The sequence below is a fragment of the Myotis lucifugus genome, unplaced genomic scaffold, assembly GCF_000147115.1.
Source record: "Myotis lucifugus unplaced genomic scaffold, Myoluc2.0 scaffold_289, whole genome shotgun sequence".
Lineage (NCBI taxonomy): Eukaryota > Metazoa > Chordata > Mammalia > Chiroptera > Vespertilionidae > Myotis > Myotis lucifugus.
In genome coordinates this window covers 1,049,791-1,062,112 of record NW_005871337.1, presented here as the reverse complement: position 1 = coordinate 1,062,112, position 12,322 = coordinate 1,049,791, and positions in this window count along the sequence as shown.

Sequence of the window (12,322 nt, the reverse complement as noted above, 5' to 3'; positions counted from 1 at the left end):
ACCCAGCAGGGCAAGGAAAGCACTCCTGGATCTAAATATCACCCGTGTCATATTGAGAAGAATCCATACTTACAGCTCCGTGGGCCGTGCTGCGGCCTGGGCGAGTCTCCGGGTGCAGGAGAGGCTGCAGGAAGACAGCAGCTGGAGTGAAAGCGGCCGGAACAAGCAGGAAGGGGAATAAAGGAAATAAGTTTTCAAAGGAAAATACAGCATCACGGGACGCAGTCAAGTACCAAGCAGCAATGCTGGAGAGCAGACAAATGACTGGCAAACGGATTTGGGTAAAAAGCACAAAAAGCAGTGGAAATGATACAGAAATAAAAGTATTGAGGACGTTTGCATGGGGAGAGGCAGAAAATAGATATACATTTGTGGATTTTTCCTTTCAAAACAGACTAGAATTCATGACACCAAGTAATTGTCAGCAAAGATTAATAAAGGGGCAGAGGAAGCTACATTGCCAGGAAGGAGCTTGGGAAGTATTTGGAGTTCATGAGTCGGGAAATGCCTGTGGGCAAGGCCAGGCCCCAATCCTCGGACACCTTCCCGTGGGGGATCTGATCTTCCTGCGCAGTTTAAAACGCCTGGACGCAGACGGTCTGCAAATGCAAACCGTGTCGGAGATTCCGGACAATTAATTCCTCACAAACAGTGAAAGGCTAATTTGTGGATCCGACAGAAAGGACGCTCCGAAGAGCTTTTGACACCCAGGCCACCGCGCTCCAGAGAAATAATGAAGTCCGGAGATTACTGTCTAAAAGAGACAAAAAGAAAACACGAAGGAAGTGATGGAACAGAGCCCGTGGAGCTGCCCAGCGATGAGCCACCGTAAGCATCAGGGAGCAGAGAGGAAGGAAGACCGCTGGCCTCCAGCCCGTTTCCTGTGACGCTGTGGGGACCATAGCGGCCCCTCAACAACCAGGCCAGGGCCACTGGCAGCCCAGAGCCCTGCAGCCAGGAGCCACCTGCTGAGCTCACCGCCTGCAGAGTTCAGGCCCTGCCCTAGGCATTCCTGGCCACTAGGAGAGGCGTAGTACCTCTGTCCACTTTAATATGCAAAAGAGAAAGTAGAAGAGTGAGATTTCAGGAAAAATCACAGTCCCATCAACCAGATGGCGCAATTTGCAGATCATTTCAGTATTAAATCCCACCTGTGCTGTGACTTTAGCAATCACAATTTTCTTGAGCAAGTCTCAATAGCTCACAATTTCAAAGGGGCATTCATAGCAACTTAGTGCATTTGCATAAATGTGAGGGATAGATAAATATTCAAATGTAATTTTAAATATAAAACTTCAAAAATGTTGACTACCTATCCATTTGGCCATTTTGAATGATTTCATTCACTCATAGACATCCATGGGCGCTCAGCAGGCTACTGAGAGCCAGGTGCCATGGACGTGTGACAACCTAGAGCTAAAGGGGTAAAAGCTATAAAGAAACGTGGCCGTGGTCATTGGACATGACCACTGGGACTCGGGGCAACCCAAAGAGCAGGTGAATGAAGAAGCCGGGTTGTTCTGTGTGAGCAAAGGTGCGAGGAGAAACAACATATCCATAGGCTCAAATATAAGCCCCAAGATGTTTATTCACTACAAAGCCAAGTAGTAGCCAAGTTGAGAAACCCAGCAGATACCAAGTTAACCAGGGGATCCACAAAATATCTCAGTAACAAGGTATGTCGTCACCATGAACTCCACGCCATGATACACCGAGAAGGGCATAGTGTCCTTTTTGTGGTATTCTTGCCAAAAATGCATAGCCACGTTCCAATCATGAAACCATCAGACAAATTCATGTGGAGGACATGCGTCTATGCATGCCTGGGGCAGGGTGGATACGGGAAATCTCTACCTGCCGGGTATTTTTGCTGTGCACTTAAAGCTGCTCTAAAATAATAGTCTTATAGTCAGTCTTGTGTCCTAATATATGAAAACTATTAGTTATACATTTTAAAAACCATTTAAGTATTTATATATCGTAATGAAGTCCTTTATAAAAGATATTTAAAACTAAAAAAGTTATTTAAATAAATAATTAAGGTATTTTTATTTATTTCTCTTGACCTATTGGAATTACTAAAGAATTTGGATGAGTGAATTTCTATTTTCTTTATATTTAGTCTTTCAAAATTTAATATTAGAACCTACAGATTAATGTTCAGTAAGAAATAAAATAGCAGATTGTATTGAAATCCTTTTCAGAATTTCTAAAATTAGTTTATATAGTATTCTATTTAATTTTTTAGAATTTCAATTTACATTTGAAATTCAAAAATTCACTTAGTGCATTAAAGATCATGTAATGCATTTTAATCACTGCAGGATTAACCAGAATCCATAGCTCAGCAGTGATGGAGGCTCAGTCCTCACTGCAAGGTATAAACAGTCTGGAGGCAACAGATCAGATCTTTCCTAAACTTTTAGATAATCCCTCAGGTGAATTGGGTTCCCAGCTAGGGAAAATTCTATGTTCTATAATCTTCCTTAGTAAAATGATGACTCCAAAATTCATCTTATGCAGGGCTTTGTTTCTATTTTGTTAGTCACTTTGCATGGGACAGACTGACAGCTATCGAGGGGAAGAGTAGGGAGGAATGGATGAAAGATGAAGAGACTAGCCAAAGGACATATATGCATAACCCACAGACAACAGTGAGGGGATGACCAGAGGGACGGGGGTGAAGGCAGGGAGGTGGAGGTGGGCAAAGGGGAGGCAAATGGAGACATCTGTAATAGTGTCAAAAAATAAAGTAAAAAATAAATTATAGCATACGGAGTATCGTCAGTAATATCCTAGAAATTATGCATGGGGCCAGTTGGGTGGACCACTCTGCAAAATACATAATTTTCTAACCACTATGCTGCATATCTGAAACCAATACAGAGTAATGTTGAAAGTAAAAACAAAACAAAACAAAACAAAAAACTGAGTGTACAATAAATAAATAAATGCATTAAAATTAATCTTAAATCTGTTCTTTATGCAACAAATGTTTGGTGGCTTTAAATATATAAATGTTTACATTCATTGTTTAACTTAGTATCTAATGCAAGACTTGCTGCTGATATGTTATATTCTTTAATCATGTGTAAATGTCTTAGATTTTGGTGATTTACATGGGAGCTATTTCCATACTCTGCTGTGCTGTGATTTCTGCTACATTTTCTTTTTCTGCGTATATGAAACTCAGGTTTGCACAACATGATCTCAGGTCTCATGTGTCTTTTTTCTTTTGTCAAATTTTTGCTTTCTACTAACTCTGTTTGGGACAATACTCTAATTGAACCTCCTTTCCTAGAAAGGAAGATGGGAGCTCTGCCTCTGAGGCTTAGAAACTACCACTTAGGAAGATTAAAAAGAAAATTATTGTGTGTCTCAAAATGTTTCTCCCTGAGAAGGATCCCGCCTGATGCTGGCTTTCTGCCCACCTGAGATGGCTTTGGTCCAGGGACATCATCTTCCTAAGGACAAAGTGAAATCCACATGAAAGGTCTGTTAATTAATTCCTCACTACTTCAGTATCTGTTCAAATGTCAGGAGCTCAAAGATGATATTTGTGTTCATAGTTATTTTTTGAAGGAGCTATTCAAAACATGTGGCTCTCAGTGGTCAAATCACACTGAGTACCGAAAAGACCACATTTTCATCATGTATATTTTATAGGATAATGAAATATTCATTAATTTTTAAATGTTAGCAATAATCCTATATAATAAAAGCCTAATATGCAAATGGTCCTCTTGACCAGGAGTTGGACCACTCACTATGACGTGTGCTGACCACCAGGGAGCGGTGCAGAACATGGCAGGCATCGGCATTGGCAGCGGGTGGCAGTGGAGGCGCTGCCGGCCCTGATGGACCCCGACAAGAGCGGGACCGCGGGGGGATGGTGGAGCAGGTGAGTGGGCGGCGCTTGGCCAAGGCGGGTGCAAGCGGGGCCCGTTCACCCCACTGATGGCCCCGCAGAGAGAGACCAGCAGGGGGCCCAGCCCCGATCAATCGCCCCACAGGCGGGATGGTGGAGCAAGTGAAGGGTCAGCACTAGGCCAAGATGGGGTGTTAGGCCGGGCCATGAGGCTGGGGGCTTAAGCTGGGGCTGCAAGGCTGGGGGCATGAGCTTGGGCCTGATCCCTGCAGGCCACCCTGAGGGACCCCACCCGTGCACAAATTCGTGCACCAGGCCTCTAGTATTTTATAAAAACAGACTTTTATCACATGGATAAATAAATTGTGTTTTAAAATATTCATTTAGGGGCCCTGGCTGGGTAGTTGAGTTGGTTAGAGCCTTGTCCCAATATGCCAAGTTTATAGGTTCCATCCTCAGTCAGGCACATACAAGAATCAACCAATAAATTCATGAATGGGTAGAACAACAAATTGATCTCTCTCTCTCTCTCTCTCTCTCTAAAAATCAATAAAAATAAAATATTTATTTAATAATTATTTTGTGCTTAATGTATGTTTTAAAACTTAAGTTTAATTACTATAATTATTAAAAGTTAAGTGTGATTATATATGCAAGTTATTACTATAATATTACTATTAATAATGTTAATATGACTACAAATCTAGATAAGGATCAATTGTACATAAAATGTGGATTTGGAATTAACAATAAAAGAAGTTTAAGATCTGCTTTAATAGATTATAAAAATGTTAAGGGAAGTTATCATGGCTTATTCTTCATTAGATCCTCCAAAGGTTAGCCCACTTTTTGGTACACAGTAGGCTCAAAATAAAGATTTATTATAGGACTGCTTTAAACTTGGATGAATAGATGAAAGAATAATCACATTATATATGAGTAAAATAATTCTTTTTCTCAGAGAGGGAGTAAAATCTTGGATTTCTGAGTGTCTTAGTGCTAGATCTTCAAGATTCCACAGTTTCTCAATTAAGTTGTTTTTTGGTCATTGATATGAAGATAGTTGTAGAATTATGGTTGATTAGGCATACAAGAAAATGTTAAAGAGTAAGATAATCCAAAAAAAATAGGAGCCGAAACCGGTTTGGCTCAGTGGATAGAACGTCGGCCTGCGGACTGAAAGGTCCCAGGTTCGATTCTGGTCAAGGGCATGTACCTTGGTTGCGGGCACATCCCCAGTGGGAGATGTGCAGGAGGCAGCTGATCGATGTTTCTCTCTCATCGATGTTTCTAATTATCTATCTCTCTCCCCTCCTCTCTGTAAAAAATCAATAAAATATATATATAAAAAAATAGGAATATAAATTGATTTCTATTAATTCTTCATACTAAAATTTTTCAAACATGTCAATAGATTGTACAAAAAGAATTTTCAGATGATGCAGAAGAAATGGTTTCTGTGTTCTCTCGGTGCCTAATGGATGGGCTTGGAAGAAATTCATCTGGATGGACCCCAGAGGGCTGTTACAATGACAAAACATTCTAAAGCGATGTTGACAGTAAGAAAAGTAATAATGTGCTATTATCTGAGCTTTAGCAAAAATTCATCAACTATATCAAGAGCTTCTATCAAGGTGGAGATAAAGTAGTAATATTTCATAGGTACATATTAATCAGAAGAAAAGGAGCTTAAATATAGGTTCAATTTTTGTTGTATATCATATTTCAGAAGTCTGATTATCACATTCCTAATATTTGAACATTGGGGAACTTTGCATATACACTTTTGATAATTAAAATGTGATTGCAAAATTAATTCTCCAGTTTATCTTAAATTGCACATTTACAGAAATCAGTCTCTGAAGGTTCTTTGTGCTGTTTTCATAGGCAAGAGTATCAATCCTGTAATCTTTCCAAATACATGTTTCCTGTGCATTTCTTGTATTGTTAATTAAGCAGATATCAACCTCTAGGTCATTTTATAAGGAAAAAAGGCAGGAGACATACAAGTGTCTTTGTTTCATTAATCCTGCAGGAAACAATTTGTCTGGGACACAGACACATTCAGTAGCACACAGCAATTTTTCCTTCGGGGGTTCTGGTCAGTGCCTAAGAGGCAATTCACCAAGTTGTGCCCTGCGGTGTGTAATTCACCTCACTTGGGGGAACATTGGCTGGGGAAGGTAGTTGCTCATGGCAAGATCAAATCTATCCAGTTCTGTTTTGCAGTGACAACAGTAACTTGCCTAAGACTAACAATTTCTGTGTCTTCTTTTGTAGTAGCTCTTCAGCCTCTTAAAAATTTAGTCAGCTGTTTAGCAGCTTCTTAATCCATTTTCTCTTCATAACAGCATGACCTTAATAAGTTGGCATAAATTAAAAAAGAATTAGTGAGGCATTTTGTGTAGTGGTGTGTATGTGATTTCTCTTTCTTCAATCAACTTTCTCTCGACACCACAATACTACACTTAATCTCCATTTATACTATGTCTAGAGTCTCTTATAGTGTTTGTCATTCAAGACACATTTAATGAAGTACTGATTTACATCATTCCTATTATTTGATCAGGGACCTTTGCATTTGTGCCTTTCTCATATCAAGAAATTAATGCTAATAAAAATTGGCATCCTCAAGGTCATATTGCAGGTAAGTGGCAGAGCCTGGTTCAAAACTTTTCTATCTATCTCAAATGTAAATTCTTATTTCCATTTATAATGTAAAAAAAGTGAACTAATGTTGCTTGAGGCACTAGATTTGATCCATACCAGGCATTTACTGACCATTTAACATTATAGACATGCACCTCAATTTTGGACTTATTTTAAGCTCTAGACTCTAGAGACATTCAAATAGATCGTCCTGAAAGGGAAATGCTAGTTGTTATAAGATGGGCTGACATAAATTCAAATACCGCTTGTAGGTTTCCCTAGTGTGCACTTCAAATAATAATTCCCAGAGTGCTGTGCCCGATGGATATATGCATGGCAATTCCTCAAAACTGAAGGGCTTAGAAAGTGACATGAATTATTTCAAATATTTTCGTTGCCTGTGATTGAAGTTGGATGCTCTTCCCACAGGACCACTGCATGCTGTTCTAAAAGTCACTGTGACTGTGAATTAGCAGATACATTCACTCCTGACTGCCATGTTGCTTTGAAGTCACTCTACTTGGCAAAGGACACACATGGCATGTTCAACGCATCTAATCCTGCTGATCTTTTGACAGTTGATTATTACTGGTAGCCATTTTCCTCCGTCTCCCCCGTTTTTAATTTCACATGATGAGTTGAATTTTGTTTGATGAATGGCTCCCTGTTACCTTCAGGACTAAATCCAAACCCAGAGCTTGGCAATGATAGACCCTTTGTAATCTGTCTTGTGCTTAGTTTTCCGGACTCGTCGTTTGGCTGTGTCCTCTCACACCTGGGCTCGGGGCACTGAGCAGTCTGCCAGGCTGTAGCAAGGCTGCGGTTTCCCGTGTCCAGGTTCCCCCTTGTTCTGCCATCTGAGTGCTTCTGCTCGGTCCCCTGCTTCCTAAATCCTACTCATCTCCCTTAACGACACCAGGGAGATTTCCAACTTGCCCCTCGCCCACAGAAGATACATAGGGATAGTGATATAGAAATAGCTGAATCTATGACCACTAGACCTTCCTTGTAAGAAATGTTAAAAGAAGTTCTTCAGAGAAAAGGAAAGTGATACAGACCAAGAACCCAGAACTCTGGAAAGAAAGGAGGAGAAGTAGAAAAGGCGTGAGTGAAGGTTAACATTTCCCACGCTAGGACCTCTCCCACAATTTGGCAACTATTGCCCTGAACCAGCTGGGGCCATGGAGTAGTGCACTTTGCTCACCTTCTAGCTGCCAAGTTCTCTCCCACCTGCGCTCTGCTCTTGGGCTCCGCTGCTCCCCCTGCCGGCAGGACTTAAGAAGCCTGACTCAGGTAGGTAAGGGGAAGGCCCCCCTGCGAATCCTGAGAATGATGCCAGCACAGAGGGGAGTGAGCACAGCCAGGATTCCTGCTGACGTCACAGAGCACCCGGCCACCAGCTGCTGGGACAGGGGGCCTCGGCCTCACCCAGGCTGAGCCCGGGTCTGGAACCGCCCTGCATGCTGGGTGCGGCCTTCGCCCATGGAACCACACTCCTGCTGTTGGAGTTCCCACCGTCAAGTCCAGGTACCACCTCACTACAGAGCATCCGACAGGTAATTCTGGAGCGTCAAGTTCATTACAAAACTTGGGAGAACCAAATGCTCTAACAAAAACCCCATCCACATGGGAGCACGGAGAGCAGAGGCTGGAGAGGGGCCCCAGAGTAGTAGGCCTGTCTGAAGGGTCATTCAGGTGCGGGCTCCAGGCCGCCCTCTGCTCAGCGGGTGCTAGGGAGGGGCTGCTCTGAGGGCACTGAGCTGTCGGGTAACCCCCCTGCTGGGACCGCGTGCGACCCCTCGGCAGGGGCACCCCCCTTCTTCTGCTGGGCCAAGCTGGCACCTGCACACACAGCGTGTTTACCTGGCGCCGCCCTCACCACAGCTTTCTCCGGGCCTGGCCTCCGGCTCCTCTCCACACCCGGTGCCGCCTCCCTGCGCTCAGCACCCTCACCTGGAGCATTTCAATGCAGGGGATGCTGCTTTGTGGCCCTGCCGTGGCTGTCCCCGATTTTAAAAATTACATTGGCTTGACTCCTGTGCTTTGAGAGGCTGCTTGTTAGTGGATGGGCTACAGCCTGTGAATCTTAATCAGAAACTGAAGACCACCCCCTCCCCCCTGCCCCCAGACCGCTGCGGGTCCCACCTCAGGCCGCCCAGCTTAGAGGCAGTTCTCAGGGGTGGCTCTCTGGGCTCCATCCCCGCTGCTGCTGGTGCTGGTTCTGCTGCTGTAGGTGGTGGGGAGCCCCCAGCGCCATTCTGGCTGGCAGGGATGGAGGTGGAGTCCTGGCCTCCAGGCTGGCTGGGGAGTGGCTATCCTGGCCTCCAGGCGGGTAGGGGTCCTGGCAGGGTATTTGGTCTTCTGCCCTGATGCCTGAACCTCCTGGGTTGGAGAAAGACTGATGTTGGGGTCAAGGGAGGTGCAGGACCTTCCCCGAGGGTGTGGCCTTCATGTTGGTTTTTCTGGTGCCCATAATATTGTTGTGTTTTCTTCCTGTTAATGTCTCCTGTAAAATCCCAGCTTCTTCATTTTTTCTGTTACCTGGGGGTCCATGTGCCCCCAGGTGGCTCAGGGTACAGCCTCAGTTTCTCCTCCTGAGCCCTGGGTCCTTCATAATATCTTCCAGGGTTAGAATAGTCAATTAATGGAAAATGCTTGTGTGCATATTTAAGTTTCACTTATATTAATCAATTTTCAGCAAATATCTGAATGTCTCCACATTGGTATCTGTGGTAGGAAGGATAACAATGCCCCTGCTCCCACTAGAAACTGTCCCTGTCCTGTTACCCATAAACCCTTAGCTCCCATGGTAACAGGGCATGAAGGGTCCGCAGGCAGTTAGGTGGCTGCTGGCTCATTTTCCCTTGGGGAGTGCTATCCTAGGTGATCTGGGTGGGGACGGGATTCCCTACCAGACATGGAAGAAGGCCCAGCAGAAAGACAGGGAGCGTGATGTGGAAAGCGTTCTGGCTTCCTTGCTGGCTTCGTGGGTGAAGAAGGGGCCCAAGGTGAGGAATGGGGGCCTCGAGAGGCTGCAAATACAAGGAGGGGTTCTCTCCAGGGCTTCTAGAAAGTCTCCCCACCTGCTGAGACACAGATCTTAGCCCAGAAGTCTTGCGTTGTTCTAAGCCCCTAAACTTGTGTTAATCTGTAATGGCCGCAAGGAGCCAATACAGTAACAGTGCCTTTAATCCTGCATGCCCTTGGATAGAGGGAGCAATAGAACAGCTACTTTTTTGTTGCTGCTTTTAACCTTTTTTCTAAGTAATATCAGGTAGAAGAGACAAATATTGTAGCAGCCACATTCACACCAGGACATTACCACTGGCCACCATTCTCTTTCAGTCTCAGGTGAGTGTTTCCATTTTCTGTTCCTTTGCTTTATGGCCACATCAACTGTTTCTAGTGTCCGTGCTGCCGAGGCAAACACCGCACTGCCTTTTTAGTGCTGTATTCACTGCTGCCAGGGATCGAGACAATGCTCAGCGAAGGCTGGCGTTGCTTCTTTAGAGAAGGGTTTGCCTTTTCTTTGGGAAGTATTTACCTGGGAAGAGTGGCGACCATATCTCACAGGTGTCTGATCCGGACTGCGATTCCAGGCCGGGAGTGGGGGTGTGGGGGACTTCATTTCCTGAGGGCTGGTGTGAATCTGGTTCACTCTTACTTCTGGGGCAGAGGCCACTTTGGAGGGTCCCTCTTGCCCTGTAGTCTGGGTGGGGTCTTGTACTGTGACTTTGACCCCTTAGCCTTCACAGACTGTTGGAATCTCTCACTTGTCAGCCACCTCTGTGGACATCTGCGACCATCTCTTGGGGAAAAGTCACTCAGATGTTGGACTCACTGGCTGGCCCTCCTTCCCCTCAGATTGGCACCACACAGGTGATCAGCTAGTGGCTGTTTGTTTATTCTGTTCAGCATTCTCAGCTGTTTTCAGTGGGCCGGTCAGTCCCCGTGAGCAGCCCGCATCACTGAATGTCCATAATTATTCTACATGTTGAGTGTAGGAGGGAACATTTGGCATCTGTGTGTTCTGGTCTAAAATTGTGAATTGCTTGGGAACTTGAAATAGATATAAAAAAGTGGAAACTTTTTTTTTACAGTACATATTGTCCTAACTTAAAAAAAAAAGGTAAAAGTGAAAACCTAAACACATTAATTTTTTGTTTTTATCAGAAATAGAAATTCCTTTCATTTTAAAAGTAAACAAAGACTTCTCAATGATAAAGCACATTGTTTTGTACTGCAGCGTTAGGTTAGTTGTAATGTTTTAAATGTGAGTTAAGGGAAAATGACAGTAAGTTGGACAAAGGACATAGATTCAAACATATAGAATGACTGTATTCTTTAAAATAGAACCATTACAAAACATTGCTATCTGTTTCTCCCAAATTATACTTGTTAAAAATGGTATAAAACTTTCTAACCTAAAAATGTAATAAATGTAGATACAAACTCAATGGCAGTTGCAAGCTTAAGGAGAGAAATAGTTTTCACTAAGAATAGATCTACATTTACACAGATGACTTTTTATTTTAGGAAGAGTTTAGCTGTCATTCACATTGTATGTGATACACTTTGGAATGAATCAAATATGATTTCCCTCTATATGTCTAGCAGATCAAGCCCATTTAGACACTGGACACACCCATTTCAATCTGGTTCCATCTCCACAGAGATAAATGAATCTTCCACAAATGCATCAGATGACAGTAATGATAGACCTGAGTTATAATTTTCCTGGAAAATAGCTTGATATCCTTCATTATGTTGGTTCTTATGAGTTAAGAAAAAACTCAGCAATTTGAAGTATTTTTATTTTATTCACTGACATTAGTTAAGAAACAAATATTTTATTAGTTGAGACTCACATGAATGACAATAAAATATTTGTATTTTTTAACAGCTTTGGAAGTAAGATAAACAAAATTAGATACAAAGTTATCTTTACAAACTGTTTTCATCCGAGTTTGAAAGGAATTGGAGGTCATTTGGTTCAACCATTGTAGCCTGTTTCATTCTCTGCACTGTAACTCAGGCAAGAGCTTGAATATGCTTGTACAACCTCTAAGTCTTAGGAAGTCACTTCCTTCTACAGAACCCTACGAATTCCACTTACTGCAAACTAATGGCTATTTTGTTTCATGAATGAGGCAGAAGCAAAACTTTTCTTGAAGAAGCCAAGGAAGGGTCCTTAAACTTTAGCATTGTATTACTCCTACAGACATCAGTTCATTGTTTTTATTTTTTATTTGTTAAACTCTAATCACAACTAAAAGACATGTTAATTTTTACATAATGTTTAAATCATCAGGATTATTAAACATTTCAGTCTTTTTTTCCCTTGAAGCTTTAGTCTTCCTTGCACTGTTCATTATAATTATATATTAATCTGGTCTGTGTGCCCTCCTCTTAATCCATATCCTTTCTTAAGCTAAAGCTTACTTTCGAATTCTTCATGTAAGCAAAGTCAATTTCATTGGGCATGTGCCATTTTTCCTGACTCATCTGAAGCATTTGTGATTGTGAAGTAATAATCAGTATTTGAGAGCTCTGTGAATTCTCGAATGAACTTTTATTGAAGAAAGTTATTCATAATTAATTTCAACAACTGTGTGCATGGCCATAACTGTCACCTACTGTCTGCTCATAATAGGAAGGTGAAAGGGAGATACACGGTCATTGTGTGTGTGCTTGCTTTACAATTTGTATTATTCATCAAATTATTAAATGAAAGACTTGTCTAAATATGTCACTCTTTAAAATGGAGCTTATGAGTGGGACAGTCTGGACCTATTTGAAGATGGA